Source organism: Mustela erminea, chromosome 2 (assembly GCF_009829155.1).
Source record: "Mustela erminea isolate mMusErm1 chromosome 2, mMusErm1.Pri, whole genome shotgun sequence".
NCBI lineage: Eukaryota > Metazoa > Chordata > Mammalia > Carnivora > Mustelidae > Mustela > Mustela erminea.
In genome coordinates this window covers 133,041,995-133,059,602 of record NC_045615.1, presented here as the reverse complement: position 1 = coordinate 133,059,602, position 17,608 = coordinate 133,041,995, and the positions used below count along the sequence as shown (strand labels likewise).

The following is a 17,608-nucleotide window of genomic DNA, read 5'->3' as shown; positions in this document are numbered from 1 at the left end:
TCTCATTTGCAAAATGAGCATACAAGGTTGCCAGGGCTAAATGAAATCCTACTTGTAAAGACGATAGTTCAGTTCTTGAAAAACAACAGGTGCTTATTAGAGCATTTGATGGCTCAATAAATTCAACTATAATTAATTCTAAAATAAAAATTAGCCTCCTTCTCAAATAACTTCAGAAATTAAGCTTCTACAGTCCGATCCCATATCTGATCCTGTCCTCAACTTTTCCCTATTTCTGAGAGAAATAAATACACTTGAATAATATTTGGGGCATTTTTTCCTGCTTTGATTTTAATATATAAAAACTCTACCTACTGTTTCTCAACGTGAAGCTCTTTTTAAATGCACAAATGCACCATTTCTATTTCTTAATAAAAAGATCATTATTTCTCAGAAGTAGAATTAGTATCTAATCAATCTAACTATACACACACACAATTTTCTGAGCTGGAGGAAAATTTAGACATAGGCACATCTTTTCCATTCAGACAGATGCCTATTAGTATAAACTCATGTTTACACATTCAATAAATTAGTTTTTGAGGTACTAGCAATGAAATGAAAAGACTGTTAAATAGAATATTCAAAAGGGATGGCCAGAGTCTGTTAAAGTTAGTAGTACGTAAGTTTACTCTTCCCAAGGTTAATTATCACTAGCAACTGATGGGGCAGTCCACTATAAACTGAGAGTCGAGGGATGCTGGAAGGACCATCTCCACTACCTTAAATATTTCATTAATTTACTTATTAACTTGTTTTTCTCACCAAGTAAATGATTCTAACAGTTACTCTTGCTAGTAAGGCACTAGCTTTGCTTTGTGAATAGAGAAAATATTTAGTCCATCTTTCAAAGCGGTTTATAATAATACCTGCATCACAGAGACCCTGTGAGAATTTGATGAGAAAATAAATAATTTAGCAGAACCCGAATACCGTAAATGCTTATTAAATGTTATGCAATATTATCATTATTTTTTTTTAAGATTTTTGTTTATTTATTTGTCTCAGAAAGAGAGAGCAAGCAAGCACAAGTGCACAAGCAGGGAGAGGCAGAGAGAGAAGCAGGCTCCTTGCCAAGCAAGGAGCCCGATGTGGAACTCGATCCCAGGATCCTGGGATCATGACCTGAGCCGAAGGCAGTGGCTTAACCGACTGAGCCACCCAGGCGTCCCACCATTATTTTTTATTACTAAGAAAATACGGGTACTGGAGAAGTTAAGTCCTCAAGAATTTTTTTTTTAAGATTTTATTTATTTATTTACTTATTTTTTGACTGGGAGAGAGACAGCGAGAGAGGAGGGAGAGGGAGCATAAGCAGGCGGAGAGGGAGAAGGAGAAGCAGGGTCCCTGCCCATCATGGAGCTTGACTTGGGGCTCTATCCCAGGGACCCTGGGATCATGACCTGAGCTGAAGGCGGGTGCTTAACAACTGAGCCACCCAGGCACCCCTCCTCAAGATTTTTTAAAAGAGGACTGTATCGGGGCGCCTGGGTGGCTCAGTGGGTTAAGCCTCTGCTTTCGGCTCAGGTCATGATCTCAGGGTCCTGGGATCGAGCCCCGCATCGGGCTCTCTGCTCAGCAGGGAGCCTGCTTCCCCCTCTCTCTCTGCCTGCCTCTCTGACTGTTTATGATCTCTGTCTGTCAAATAAATAAATAAAATCTTAAAAAAAAAAAAAGAGGACTGTATCAGAATAATTTCCCACGAAAATAACAATGTATCTTGGCCTACTTTCAAAAGTCATTCCTTGACAAATTATTCCTCTTGCCACTTCCTTGGCCAGTTTAAGAGAAAACCTCTTTAATTCCCATACTTTGATGATACTTCTATGGAAGCACATTCACCTGGTTGAAGTCAGCCCTTTACAGTGGGGAATTAGAAAATATTTTTCTTTATGACTATGAAACCACTTAAACATAAGAGTTCAAAAGACAATGTGGAAAGACACCTATAAGTGAAACAACGCTAAAATACCAAGTTAAATACCAAGTTTAACATATGTTAATAGTTTGCTTTCTTTACTTTAGTTCTCTCACTTTGCTTTCTAAAAATGAAATGTTATAGGTACCTTTAAACCCTCAATCTGCCATTTTCTTCCCCAGCAGTAACCACTATCCTAATGTTGGTGTGTATTATTTTCATGATGGTTTTCTACTTTTATTAGGTATGTAGAACCTATAAATAGTACTATTTCTAAATTTTTTATAAATTATACTTTAAGTATCCTTTACAACTGATTTTTTTTTTTTACTCACCTTTGAATTTTTGAAATTAACTCTCTACTCATGTAGGCCTAGACCATTCATTATAAATCTTGCATACTAATTGTTTGAATAATCCATGGCTTATGTGTTTATTCACTGCTAAGTGGATTATTTCCTATATTACAAACTTGCTCAAAGAATCTCCCTGTGTACAAGTGCCTGGGTTGTTCTAGGGTAGAGAAGTATCTTGGCAAGGTAGATGCATCTTTAACTTTACAAAATATTCCCAAATTGCTCTCCAAAGTCATCAAACCAACTTAGACTTCAACCAAAGTGGACATGATTTCATTTTCCCCACACCCTTACTATTTGGTGTCATTATATCCATTGAATTTTTCCAATTTGCTATTGACATATATTTTCATATTTGCCTGAATTAACTTGCCAATCCAATCATAATTGGATTATGATTGAGATTGCCAGGAATCTCATAATGACATTTTCTGGAAAAAGTCTATAATAAGACAAAGGAGCAAATGAATGCATGAGTCTAACAATTCAACCATCATCATGAAAGATACCTTTTTAAATGAAAAGACCAAATCAAGGAAGGAAGGGGATGGATCACCATCTGAAAGTATAAATAAGAATAAAAAAGCATGTTCTTCTTACAAGGTAGCCACAGGTAAACCAACACAAAAGAAATCTTAAAGTTTACTTCCTGATCAGCAGTTTAGGACCAACTACATTATACTAAAGCCTAAAGAAACCACAAAAGCTGTAATTTCCTCTTTGTATCTTTCAGAAGCAGGATAGAAGTATATAAAGCCCAATGTAAAAATTAATAAATTTTGCTTGTTGAGATTTCATATTCTATTTAGTTGGTAAATCAAGATTAGTTTGATCATTTATATATCAGTTGAGGATATATTAATAAGCTCTGTGCACTAGGCTGCTTTTAGGTAAAGGGACTTGAATACAAATCTTTCATGTCACAAATGTGCTTGCTACTTGGCCTTCATAAAAATAAAAACTACAGTGGTCCCATGACTATGAATGCCAATAATTTTATACAAAAGAACATTAAGCACATTAAACTATTATGTGCTCTTGCCTACCAGTATTGTACTCAAATCCAGAAAAAATTTACAATGAGTAGCCCTGGCCTTGATATGTGTAATTTTTAATTTGTTTTTCGTTGTCACTTCTTTCATTCTTGATTTACTTATTCTATTTTCATCGATGCTTTCTACCACTGAAAAATTGATAATATTCAGCTGTGTAAACTGTGTCTTTATCTGGCTAATTCATTGGGATGTATTCTAAGTAAATACCCTCACCACAAGGAATAGAGAAACTTCTAGAAATAAAGTCTTTACGGAAACAGAAAAATAAAGTCAAAGCGTGGTAGTGGGCCATTACAAGCTAAGAAGCCATGAAGCTGCTTTGATCTTGATTACAATAAGACTCTCTGCAGAATATTAAAAATAATTTTCTAGTGATTTATTAATTTCACATTAGCCAAAGTACATTGTATGTCCTTCCATTTTTATAACTTGTTTCCAAGAGGAAGAAGGAAAAAGACTGCTTTGATTTAATGGCCTTTTAAAACTGGCAAAGTTTGATTACTTGGTGTTCAGTGGAGTCAATGATTTGACTAAAGCTATATTTTTAAGTGTAATCAGTTACTAAGAAATGATCTTTTAAAAAGCCAATATGTACATACCACTAACAAAGCAATGCAGTGATTTTACATTTTCGTTTTGAAAATAATATAGTTATATTTCTTTTATAAATGTTATTTGTGGAAAAAAATCACACAAAAAATTGCTATTAAGTCTTTCTTAGGTGAAATCTTACAATGAGGAAAAGAAAACAGAATCAATACCATAAATTATATTCCTGGGTGCATGCGGCTCACACAATAACTAAACAGCATGGAGTATTTTATGGCATTATTGAACACATTCTGTGCTTAAAGAAAGGAAATAAATACAAAAACTTTCCATAAATATAAAATTTTTCATATTTAGTTTGAAATTATTCTATTTTCAAATCCTTAAAAAAATTCATTGGTTATATCCTGGAATAAGCACCACTTGACTGTGGAATGTAATTCTCTTTATATATTGATGAATTCTACTGGTTAATATTTTATTAAGGATTTCTACATTTATATACATGAGGAATACTATATATGATTTCCTTTCTTTGTTTGGTCTTTGCCTAATTTTGGTATCAGGGTAACACCAGCTTCAAAATGAATTGAGAAGTGCTCCCTCTGTTCTACTTTCTAGAAAAGATTATGTAAAATTTGTATTAATTCTTCTTTAAACAGTTAGTGGAATACTCTGGTGCAACCACCTGGGCTTCAAGTTTTCTTTGGGGGGAATGTTTTTCATTAGAAATTCAATTTATTTAACAGTAATAGGACAATTCAAATTATTTCATATTGGATGAGTGTGGTGGTTTGTGTTTTTTGAGAATTGGTCCATTTCATCTGAGTTGTCAAATGTCTGTGTGTACAATTGTTTAGAGTAGTCTACTGTCATTTTGATATCTGCCTGGTCTGTAGTGATACCCTCTTCCTTCCTGATACTGGTTCTGTCCCCTCCTTTTAACTTTGAGTCTTGCTGGAGGGTTATCAATCTTATTGATCTTTTCAAAGCTCAAGCTCTTTGTTTCATTGATTTTCTCTACTTGTCTTTCTTTCTTTTTTTTTTTTTAAATCAAGAGTACAGGGGGTATGACAGGGGGGAGGGGCAGAGGGAGAGGAAGAGAGAGAATCTTAAACAAGCTCCATGTCCAGCGCAGAGCCCCACTCAAGGCTAAATCTCACAACACTGAGATCATGAACTGCTGATCCACCCAGGTGCCCATCTTGGTCTACTAATTACATCTCATATTGTTTCCTTCCTTCTGTTTGATTTGGGTTTATTTTGCTCTTCTTTTTCTAGGTTCTTTAGGTAGGACTTCAGCTTATTGAGATTTTTTCCTCACTTCTAAAGTGTGCTATCAGTGCTATAAATCTCCCCAAGGTAGCCATGCCCCCCCACGTTTTTATATACTGCAACTTCACTTGCATTTAGTTCAATACACCTTTGTCATTTCCTCTGAGACTTCCTTATGATTATTTAGGAGTGTGTTGTTGAATCAGTATGTGTTGTATAGTTTCTGAGAGTTTTGAGAAATTCCTGTGTAACTGTCCCTTTTCTTATAGGGACTGTATTTAGGGCCCACTCCAATCTGGGATAATCTCAGTTTAATTTGATTACATCTGCAAAGAGCCTATTTCCAAATAAGATTATATTCTTGAGTTCCAGGGATTAGGACCTAGATATCTTTGGGGGGCCATTTTTCAATCTACTACAGAGACTTTGTTCTAACTCTAGAACAAAGTATTGGGAAAATGATTGTCCTCCTTTTAGGCTAGTCACAACCCATCTCAGAAAACATGCAGCACCTTTTACTCATAATTGTATACAGGATTATGATGGGTGCAACTGGAGATTAGAGGCAATAAATTGATAACTGCCAAAGAAATAATTTCAAATATAAAGTGTTTTCTTCAATTAATTTGACGATCAATATAGAAAATACTAAATCACACACAAGTATAACTAGTTTTCTTTTGTAGTAAGATCAAATTTTGTCATGATATATGTATCTAAATAATCTTTATTTTAAAGAATGCCTTTCCCAGGGCACCTGGGTGGCTCAGTGGGTTAAAGCCTCTGCCTTCAGCTCAGGTCATGATCCCAGGGTCCTGGGATAGAGCCTCACATCTGGCTCTCTGCTCTGTGGGGAGCCTGCTTCCTCCTCTCTCTCCTGCCTCCCTGCCCGCTTGTGATCTCTGTCTGTCCAATAAATAAATAAAATCTTTAAAAAAAAAAAAAAGAATGCCTTTGCCACGAGAGATTAATCTTCAGAGTAAGGCTCTTATCCTGTACTGTTGAAACCTCAGGGCTTAGCCTAGTGTCTAATATATGTTAGGTACTCAATAAATATGTGTTCAATAGACTGAATAAATGAAAGCATACAATTTGACGATAGCATTTGCATGAATTCCTTTAACAAGACCAATGCTTCTATTTTGACCCCAGTCCAGATCCTCTGCTCTGTCTACTTGTAGATCCCACCATGGTGGCCCAGCCTTTTCCGATATAAATGTTGACATGATATGTGTAGGGTACTCTCAATCTTTTTGTGTGAGTGTCCTAAAAAAATTCACTCCTAAAAATAAAACATCTTCATTAATTGCAGAGCTGTCATTTTCTTTTTCTACACTTTGATCTTGTGAAATTTTCAAAACACAAAAATTTAATGACTAAGGGAGCAAACATCTATGCTCCAGCTCTACATGGGTGTGACCCAGTCTTTAGAAAAAGAAATCCACCCCGACATAACTAAAGTCCATTTTAACTTTTCCAGTTCCATTTTACTCTCCTGCTCACACTCCATCTCATTATCATGACCTTGAGCTGCATACTTTCAGTTCTTTCTGCATTTATATTTAGATCTTCTATTTACCTTTACTCTTTCTTATAGAGTTTGAATACAGAAATGTTTTAATTTGTAAATACAGATAGCCAATTATTTATTTATCCTTCATGCATTGATTTGTAATGTCGTTTTTAAAATTTTTTATTTTTTAATATTTATTTATTTAAGTAACCTCTACCCTCAACATGGAGCTTGAACTCAGGACCCTGAGATCAAGAGTCACCTGGTCTTCTGACTCGGCCAGTCCGGCACCTTTTCCTTTTTTTCGATGTTATTTTCTATTTTTGTTAGTGTCTCCTAAATTCCCTTTTCTATACCACTAGCCTTTTAGTTTACCCCTGGCCAATAGCACACTGCTTAGTTACTACAGCTTTATGAGGAATACTGATACCTCGTAAGGCAATTCCTCCAGTTTTGTTCTTCATCTTGGTTATTTTTGCATCTTTACTATTCCAGTAAGTTTTTGGATCAGTTCATCAGATTTCATAAAAAAAAAAAAAAAAATAGAAAGACAAACCTAACTAGTATTTTGCCTGAAAATGAATTAATTTATCATTTTATTTAGGGGATTTTGCCTCATTATGATATGGGAATCTTGGAATCTATGAACATAACATTTCTCCATTTTCAGGTCTTACATTTAACCTATATAAAATATCTAATATAAAACATTTTCTTATGTTCTATATTTTCTACATAAAGATCTTTGACAGACGCCAGCCATCTAATAGTTTTTGCCAGTATTGGAGAATTGTATTTTTAATATGTTTTCTAAATAATTATTGGGATAATAGTACTTAGTATTTACTGAGTACCTATTGGGCCAGGTACTGTTCTAAGGATTTCACATACATTAACTAATCTAATCTCTATAACTACTGTGAGAGATAAATAATATTGTTAGCTCCCATTTTATAGGTAAGGAAACTGAGACACAGAGAGACTAAGTATCTTGCCCTAAGTCTCACACACACACACACACAGAGTCATATATATACACACACATGTATATGTACATGTGTATATATATATATATATATATATATATATATAATACATATTTAGGATTATATGTGTGTATGTAGATATATATATAGGATTAGAAAAGAATTAGGATGTCCTGCCATTAGGTTGTCAGGGAGTAGGGTGCCTCATAGAAGGCCTTAGATACTTAAAGTAACTGTGGTTTATCTATAAACGGGGCAAACGAAAGGACCTTATCCTGCCCAAATACTCTGTGACAAAATCAAATCTGATTTGCTCTTTCACTGTTATGGATTAAAATTACAAGCTCATATTAAAATTTATAAAATGAAATTATAAAATGTGAAGCAAAAAATAGGTAAATATCCCTTTAAGAGTTGTGCTGTTGTAGAATATTAAATCATTTTGTAGCTGCCTGGCCATCTGACAAGAACTGAAAAATAAAAAAATGAGTTTTGGAAAGGACAAAGCATTCCGAAGTTCTAGAGGTACATAGGAATGGGAAAGGACACATCTTATACTGAATATGCCAATGAAGCTCTTGAAGGAAGTTACACAGACTGCTACCACAAACCAGTAATGATGGAAAAAATCATCTCTTTATATGGCAAAAATTAATCATTAATTCTGTCTTGAGTGATAGCTGGATGGACCATGCCTATTTTTTCCAGTTGATGTCTCCAAAATAAACATACATCATTTATTATTGTCTGATTTGTAATTTTGCTCTGATAGGTCTACCTGCTTTATTCATGTTCTATTTACCTAGTTCTACTCATGTGTAAATATTTTGTAAAAGTTATCTTCTAATCACAACAGGGTCCCTCTCTGTGTTGTTTTTGTTTTTGTTTTTTTTGAAGCCAGGCAGTCCTTATGGTTTTGAGGTTGCCAGATTCCACTCATCAAAACAAACCCCTCAAGCTTGTGAGCTCCTGCTCTCTGAGGACTGAGCAGCATCTGCAAAATTAAGAATCATCTCAAACCTTCACCTCAAAAATAAATAATAACTAGGAAGTCACACTAGCCTACTTTCATTCTTAGCTTCTCATTTTCAGATATTTGTAGCAATGCACCTGCCTTAGAATGGAATTATTCTCCAGAGAGCTCAAGTTATTCAAAGGCAAAGTGAAAGTAAGTCCTCCATATGGGCTGTCTCATAGCATATATTTAATATTATTTTAAAAACAAAAACAAAACAAAACAAAACAAAAAATTCCATGGGGCACCTGGGTGGCTCAGTTGGTTAAGCCACTGCCTTCCGCTCAGGTCGTGATCCCAGAGTCTGGGGATCGAGTCCCGCATTGGGCTCCCAGCTCCTCGGGGAGTCTGCTTCTCCCTCTTGACCTTCTTCCCTCTTGTGCTCTCTCTCCCTCTCTCTCTCAAATAAGTAAATAAAATATTTAAAAATAAAAACAAAATTCCTTTTTTAACTACACATTTATCTCTCTTAGGCTGAAGTCCATCATCCTGTATTATTCTTGTGATTATATAATACTCATTTCCCAATTAAATTAACTTATCCAAATAAAAACTAATTTTGGTTCCTGTATATCAGAATATCCAAAATCTCCCTAAGAACCACTTTCTCTTAAGCAGTCCAAGAATCCATGAATGTGACTCAGGCCAAAGAGACCAATCCTACTTCAGTGGTAGACATTGTCAGTTGCTATACCAGCAATTCCTCTTCTCCTTCTAACAGAACCTCGATTTTATTAGTTGCTCTCCATGTAGCTATTTTCTTCAGGGAAGATAGGGCCCACCACCCTCCCCAGCAGGTGACTCTAGATTGACTGGAACCAGTCATAGTTGTTTTATCCCTCTTGGCAAACATTTTGTTTGGCATAGCATGGGACCCAGTGAGACACAGGGAGAAGTCTGCTGAGGGACTTTGGGGGAAATGTTTTCCTTTTCCTAAAAAGAGACCCAAGATAGAAAGATTTCTTTTTTCCCTTCCTCTTAATATTGATATGAAAGTATGTGATGGCTGGTGCTGCTGCAGTCATGAAGCAACCACGAGGTAATCTGTCATGAGGAGAATGGAAGAATAGAAATGATGGAAAGGTCCTTGGCTTCTGTCGACTTTTTGAGCCACTGAATTAACCAACTCTAGAAGAGCCCTACCTTACAGAATTCTGATTATATGAGAAAAATCAATTAAGGAATGCATTCAGTTAAAAGTAATGGAAATCTCAATTTGTAGGGGCTTAAGAAAATAAATATTCTTTTTCCCTGTCAGCATGAGGTCCAGAGGTGAGCATGGGTGGAGGGGGGAGTTTGGAAGATGACTGCCATACAGCAAAGTAGAAGGGGCCTATATTAAAAGTATTTCACAATATAGAAATTTAAATATGGGCTTATAAGGTGACAGTAAATATGAGGGAACATGAATTATCCAGAGCACAAAGTATGGCCTAAAATGAGGACTTGGGCTATAGCTAAGGTTGTGTTTACTTCAGTTTACTACTAAACAGCCCAAAAAAAGGAATGCAAAAAATAAACATGCCATCAGGGGAAAAGTGAGCCAACTTCGCTTCCTATTATGACTCAGAGAAGTGCACTCCAAGTTATCTATACTTCAGCAGCATGAGGAACCCACCACTTCAGAGGAGGCCAGACTTGTGAGCTTCCTACCTCTTATGCTGTTAAGCTCAGTAAAAGCAGCCCGGAGATCAAGGATCTACTTCTTATCAAAGAGAAAAAAAGTTCTACCAAGAACAAAATCTTGCTTTAATTCTGTGACCATTCCATGGGTTACACAGGATTAGAACTATATGGATAGAAGCTAAAACTAGGGGTGTCTGGATGGTTCAGTCATTAAGCAGCTCCCTTCAGCTCAAGTCATGATCCCAGGGTCCTGGGATCAAGCCCCATATCAGACTCAAAGAAACAGAGAGAAAACAAAATGTAGACGTAAAAACCCCAGGTCCTTGGAGCGAGAAGCCTCCTGAGTTGAGGAGGCAGACCCAAGTCTGCAATATGCTTGACTATGCAACACTGTATCAGAGAATAGCCCTCAACGTGGAGAAGAGAAAGGTGGCACGTGATGGAAATTTTAAATCTACTGAGCTTCGTTCGTCAACACTTTTCTTACAGTGAAATAAAAAGAAGCAATATGCAAAGAAGTCGGTCAAGCTCCCAGCAGAGTTAATGAACCAGATGCTCTAGGGAGCTGAGCGGTGAAAGAAAAGGAACCTCCAAATGCCAGGTGCTGCCATAAAATCCACACATTCAAGGCCATTGGATGTGAGCCGCTGAGAGTTTTAGAACAGCTTAATGTGTATATAATAGGGCTTGAGAGCAAGAGTACACACAGCTAGCTTCAAGTGGCAGCTAACGGTAATGGGACCGTAAAAAAATAATGGGAAGGGTGCCTGGGTGGTTCAGTTGTTAAGCTTCTGCCTTCCGCTCAGGTCATGATCCTGGGGTTCTGGATGGAGACCCTCATTGGGCTCCCTGCTCAGCAGGAAGCCTGTTTCCCCCTCTCCCACTCCCCCTGCTTGGGTTCCCTCTCTCCCTGCATCTTTCTCAGTCAAACAAATAAAAATCTTAAAAAATATAATAATAATGGAAATTAATAACAATCTGGCATCATTCCATGCAGGATAGCAGTTTTCAAAGCGTAATCTCTGGAACAGCAGCATCAACAGCACCTAGCAACCTAGCACCAAGTACTCACCCTCCACGCCAAGACTACCGCATCTAAGCTTGGGCGGGGAGGCCAGCAATCAGGCCTTCTAACACAACGCCTCCAGGAGATTCTAATGCATGTCCAAGTTTGAGAATCCCCAGCACCTGGACCAGAAGGCCAAGGCACCAGGAAGCGTGGTGAGGGGTCCAAGGCACCAGCTCTGAAGTCACTCAGCCTCCAGATTTGCATCTCAGATCTTTATGTCTGGTGGTGTGAAACTGGGCAAGTACTGAAATCCTCTTAACCTATTTATAAGTGTACTTGTCTTAGAGGTTTATTGTAGGGATTACCAGCAATATGCATGAAACCTGCTCATTATACAATATTAGCTATCATTTCACCATCGACATCATCATAGCACGACCTGAAGGCATGACTATGTTAATTTCTCTGGATAGGAAAGCACCAGGTACTCAACATTCAATGTATTTTATAAAATAAAACAAAAAGGTAGGTACAATGACTAGCAAGATTTGCATATGAATGGTTGAATTAATAATAACTCTCCTAGGACTCAACATATTTAGCACTGTTTTAATGCTTTACATATATTAATTCATCTAATCCTCTTTAATTCTTACAGTAACTGTACAGAGTTTGGGGGCCCCTGGGTGGCTCAATTGGTTGAGCACCTGACTCTCTGGGTTTCAGCTCAGGTCATGATCTCAGGGTTGCGGAACTGTGCCCCAAGTCAGGGCTCTGGGCTCAGCATGGAGTCTCGCCCTTTTTCCTCTCTCTCCCTCTCTGCCCCTCTTTGAACTTGGTGCAGGCAAGCATGTGCTTTCTCTCTCTAAAAACAAATAAACAAGCAAAACCAATAAATTTACAGAGTCTATTATTGCCCCTACTTTATGGAGGAGGAAAATGAGGCAAGAGAGGTTAAGTACAGTCCTGAAATTTACAAAGCTAGAAAGTGGTAGAGTCAGGATTTAAACACAGCTAAGCTGCCTCGGAGTCTATGTGCTTAGCCACTATGCTATAGTGCTTCTCAAAGTTAAAAACAAATTTTAATGTTAAAGGCAGAAGTTTCAGTTATCCAGACTTATGTGGAATATCTCATTCTCTGAGGGATCAGAAAAAGAAAACACTCTATCCTTCTTTCTGCTCCCTGCTCTAGAAGCATCTCTTCCAGATGCATTCAATGCCCCAACTGATTCCACAGACAAACTGGTAGCCTGCAAAGTGGGGAGGCTGTTCCCTCTAAAATGGCAGAATCAGAGGCAGGAAGAGCTAGTGGGAAATGCACACAGTGGGAAAATTCATTGATTCCCCCAGCTTCTAATTTTCTCAGTGCAAGGGCATTCCAGGATAGCCAAATAACTACTACCCTCGGGCAGCAACAGTATCTCTGCTGTGAGTCAGAAGCTCAGACAGTTGAATGCACTAAGAGGAAAGAAGAGAACAGAGCTCAAGGGGGAACAGGCTGCATTCCTCCAAGATGCACTTTCCATGCCTACGCCAGCAGCCTAGGTGCCTGTGTCTGGAAGGAAGGAAGCAGCTTCCTTGACCTTGGCTGGAAGCTTTTACTGAGTATTTATCAGGGCTTTCAAAACCTCAGTGTTCCAAAAAAGAGAGATCAGTCGCCAAAGCTGCAACAGAAGGAGGCAGTCGTTTGGACAGAAAGCTGGAAGGCAGATCAATTTTACCCTTAACTCGTGCAATGTCTCTGGCTTTTGGATGTCCGCCAAATTCTTTAGGCCTCTTCAAGGTAACCAATCCAAACAATTCACTCACTGTTTCAAATGCTCTGATTGCCAGTAGTTCCAACACATACTGTGTTGTGGTAAGAGAAAACAAAAACAAAAACAGAAGTCTCCCTATCTCTTTCCCGATGGCAAAAAACAATCTAAAATGAAATCGAGAGAATGTGAGATCCTCCCATTATTTAGAATGAAATATCCACTGGATCAGGTTTTTGACAGAATGGAAATTTCAATAAGCATGCTACTCCTTTTATTACCTCTCAAGGAAAGTGGCATCTCATTTCTCATACACACACACTCCCTCAACATCTTATCTCATCTGTTATGGAAACAGACATTGAAAAGGAAATACCCATGTTTCACCCTATGAGTTTTCCCACTATCTAATCTGTAAAGGCAAACCAGAAGCAACAAGGTATCATATAGGTCAGAGTAAAATGTTTCCTTTCACTGTGACTGTTCATTATGCTAACATGGAGAGTTTTTCTATTATAAGCACATTTTCCCTGGCTTTATATTCAATTTATCTGCAAAGAATTGCTCAAAGTGAAAGAATTCTGAGCCTTTACTGGATGTGTAATAATAATAACCTATTATTATTAACTTTTAGGTACGGGAGTAGTACTTTTTAAGTTCAGTGACTTTGATCTTGGGCAGGAACTAAGCTTCCTACATAAGGGAAAAGGAGGAATATGTAAGGTCTACAGAACACATTGCCTCAGTGTCTTTTCTAAGAAAGGTATTCAGAAAACTATCAGCAGAAAAAGCTTTCTTAAATGTCATAGAGCAAAACAGGAATGTCCCTTATTTTCCATTTGATAGAATCCCTTTCAGAAACTCCCAAAACTCTTAACAAAGTACATTTCATGTCATTTTTACAGCTGTGTTCTGGGAATTGAAGAGATGAGGGAGTGATGGGCATTGTGGACTCTATTCCACCCCTCAACACTCTGCTAAGGCAGTGTGGACATGCTTAGACCAGAGATGCAAGGCTGCGTCCCAGTGGCACAGCTGAGAGCAGGCAAGCAGACAACTAAGGAGTGGATGTGGGAGAAAAAGAAAAAGAAACAAAACTTTCTTTCCAAATATGTGGAGTAGAATTATACTTCACAATTTTTAAGAATGTTTTTAAAACTGGAAAACTAGTCTCCCCAACAGATAACTACTAATTACAAAAGGATAAAGAGTAAGCTTACAGTGGAACAATGCAGGAATCTCTACCTTAACCAGGGAGTCAAAGTTAACATCCACAGTACTGGGGTGCCCACATCTTGCATCTCCTGATAAGATGTGCAGAGAAGAACACAGCCTCACTTCTGCAATAATCCTATAAAAACCACAAGGAGACTTCAGACATATCTAGACAGAAAGATATTGCAGAAAACAACTGGCCTGTACTCTTCAAAAATGTCAAGGTCATGAAGATCCATGAAATACAAAGACTGAAGAACTGGTCAAGATTACAGAAGACAGAAGGAACATGACCACTGAAGGTAACACTCTGGGGGGTAAACATTACTGGGACCCCAATGTTCCAATATGGAAAAGGTCTAGAGACTAGAGACCAGCATCATTTTAATATCAAACTCTTGATTTTAATCATTGTGTTGTAGTTACGTAAAAGAATACACTTGCTTTAAGAAACCACACTCTGAATTACTTAGGAGAAAGGGGTATCATGTCAGTAAATTACTCTAAAACTATTGGAAAAAAGAAACAAGATGGGCCAGAGGAGGGAGACACACCATAAGAGACTCTTAATCTCAGGAAACAAACTGAGAGTTGCCGGAGGGGAGAAGGGTAAAAGGAATAAGGTGGCCGGGTGATGGGCCCTCGGGAGGGCATGTGCTATGGTGAGCGCTGTGAAATGTGTAAGACTGATGATTCACAGGCGTGTACCCCTGAAACAAATAATACATTGTATGTTAATAAAATAAAGGAATACAAAAATAAAATAAAATCTTTTTAAAGAAAAAAAAACAATAGAGAAGGGTAAAGCAAATATGGTAAAAATATCTTTGTTATATTTTAACAGCTTTCTACAAATCTCAAACATCAAAGGAGACTAAAATTTATAAGATAAAACATGAAGATATGCTTCCACAGTCTAAGGGGAAAGGGAAAAAGAAACAACAACAACAAAAAGAAACCCAGCTTAATCCACTCACAGGGAACCTCTTTGAGGGAATACTGTAGTTTCTAGACTTGCTTCCTTGTCCCGCTGTCCCTTCTTTTCTCTCACAAATGCTTAAACCTTCATTGTCAACTTCTATTTCTACTTAAGAAAACCCCCATTCTCTTGCAACCAGTGTAATACACTGGACTCGGTAGCTTACTTCCCAAATACTGAATAAGTCAGTCCAGAATGACATAAACAGGGAGGGTTGTAGACGGATGAATAGTGGGGCTTCGAGGACCTCCCCAGTAGGGCGTCCTTCCACTGCTTCGAGGCAACAACATGCCTCGGCATTCTTCCTGCTCATTTACAAATTCAAAACTGTATCAGATTTGCACATCTCTCTCTTTCTCTCTCTCTCTCACACATCCACCCTAAGAACAAAGAGTGATTTTCCGAGACAACACAGAACAGGTTCATGCTGAAGAAGAGAGCGCGCCCTCTTAAATTAAGTAATCTTCGCCCAGTCCCTCTTTCAGCAAGAAGATGGCACTTGTCATTATTGAAGTGCATTCCAACTACCGCTCTCATGTTCGTCCTCCAGTTTCCCAAACACAGATCGGGGCCTGTGGACGAGGAACAAAAATCCATTGCTTCAAACAACACTTATCGGTCCTTGCTTGCCGAATCACGGCTACCAAAAGGCCCAGGAGAAACTCTGGAGTTACAGCTTTTCCATAACTTAAGTCTAGATAAATATTCTAGATAGTGAGTTCTCAAGGGGGTCAGTAGGAAAGCATATCAGCATCTAACCACAAGAATGCAGGGGATTTGTAAGGGCAGAGGCTTATGGAATGAGCATTTGGAACCACCTGTCTCCACCTTACCGCTGGGATCTTTGCTCGGTGTTTTCTAAGACTCCATCCCTAATCTTAATGTGTACTCTCATTCTCCTTTTAGGACACGTCTCCATTTCTCCCTTTGCTTCCATTCTAATTGCACCATCCTCATTCAAGGTTCCTAGCCTGATTGGCTCAGTGGGTTAAGCAAATGCCTTTGGCTCAGGTCATGATCTCAGGGTCCTGGGATGAAGTCCCATGCTCCTCGCTCAGCGGGGAGCCTGCTTCTAACCTCTCCTCTCCACTTGTACTCTCTCTTGCTATCTTTGCCTCTCTCTCTCTCAAATAAATAAATAAAATCTTAATAAATAAATAAATAAATAAATAAAAGGAACCAATTAGAAAAAGCCTTGAAAGAGAAATAAAACCCAATCCAATATGATTAAGAATGATACACATTAATTCTATCAGGAAAAAATATGAAAATAATTTAAAGTAGAACAATACCGGAATAGATTAGCTGAAACCAATCAAATGGACCAAATGTAAACTCCATTTATGAAGAGAAGGATGAAGTTAACAGACGACTTGAATCTGGAGGACTGAGGCTCATTGACAGCCAAAGATGCTAAGACGAATTTTAAGGGCATCTGTAGTTCCAGAGCTCAGATGTTCCAGAGGATATCTCTGGTTAATATTCAGCTTCAGCTAATTTAAAATGTAATCTACAGAAGTGCTTATAATGTTAACCCCAAAACTATTTGAATGACATAATTGTTTCCAAGAGAATTAGTAGCTTTAAACTTAGAGAATTGTGTATGTGTGTGTGAGTGTGTGTGTGTGTGTTTACATATATGCTTAAGTAAATCAAACCTATAAGTCAAACCTATAACTTTACTATTTCTTAGTAAAGTTTAGAAATAATCGAGAAAATGTGACCCGTTACAAAACATGTCATGCTTGTGATTCCAAATTAAATTGATGGCACTAGAAAACTGATTTATAGCAAAGATTTTATGCTGAAATCCATCAGTTTTAAAAAATTTAAGAAAACCCAAGAGTTATTTTTATAGGTTACATTTATCCTATTAAAATAGTTACTTAAATACTGGAAAGGCTCTCACAAGTGACTAAGCAACTTAGAAAGAAAATAAAATTCAATTTCATTAAGTATAGTTTAAAATGTGTAAGGGAGCTTTAGTTATGAATGGAATCAAACATTAATCAACCACATCCCTAAAATTCCAAAAATGTGCCAGATTTTTAAATAGAATAAAATGATCAAATTAAATTTTAAGCTCAAGGAAGAACTATATTTTTAACATATATATTTGGTACATTAAGTATTGATTCAAAAAAAATAAAAGTTTAAAAAAAAATTTTTTTAATTTAAAAAAATAAACATAGTCTTTTCAGGATCCAAAGCCATCATCAAGAACCCAGAAAACTCCTATTGATGAGAGGACCACCATAGCTTCCTAACAGGGTGTGGGTCCTTCCCCTCAAAGTACAGTCTGCATACAGCTAACAGACTGAAGTTCCCAAAATTACACTAGGTAATGTGTCTCTTCAG

At 37.5% G+C, this 17,608-nt stretch overlaps 1 long non-coding RNA gene across 8 annotated transcripts in view; it reads right to left on the bottom strand.

Moving 5' to 3' along the window:
- The window catches only part of LOC116585033, a 155,588-nt gene that overhangs the window by 127,934 nt on the left and 10,046 nt on the right, over positions 1 to 17,608 (bottom strand). The gene's annotated exons all lie outside the window — the stretch shown is intronic.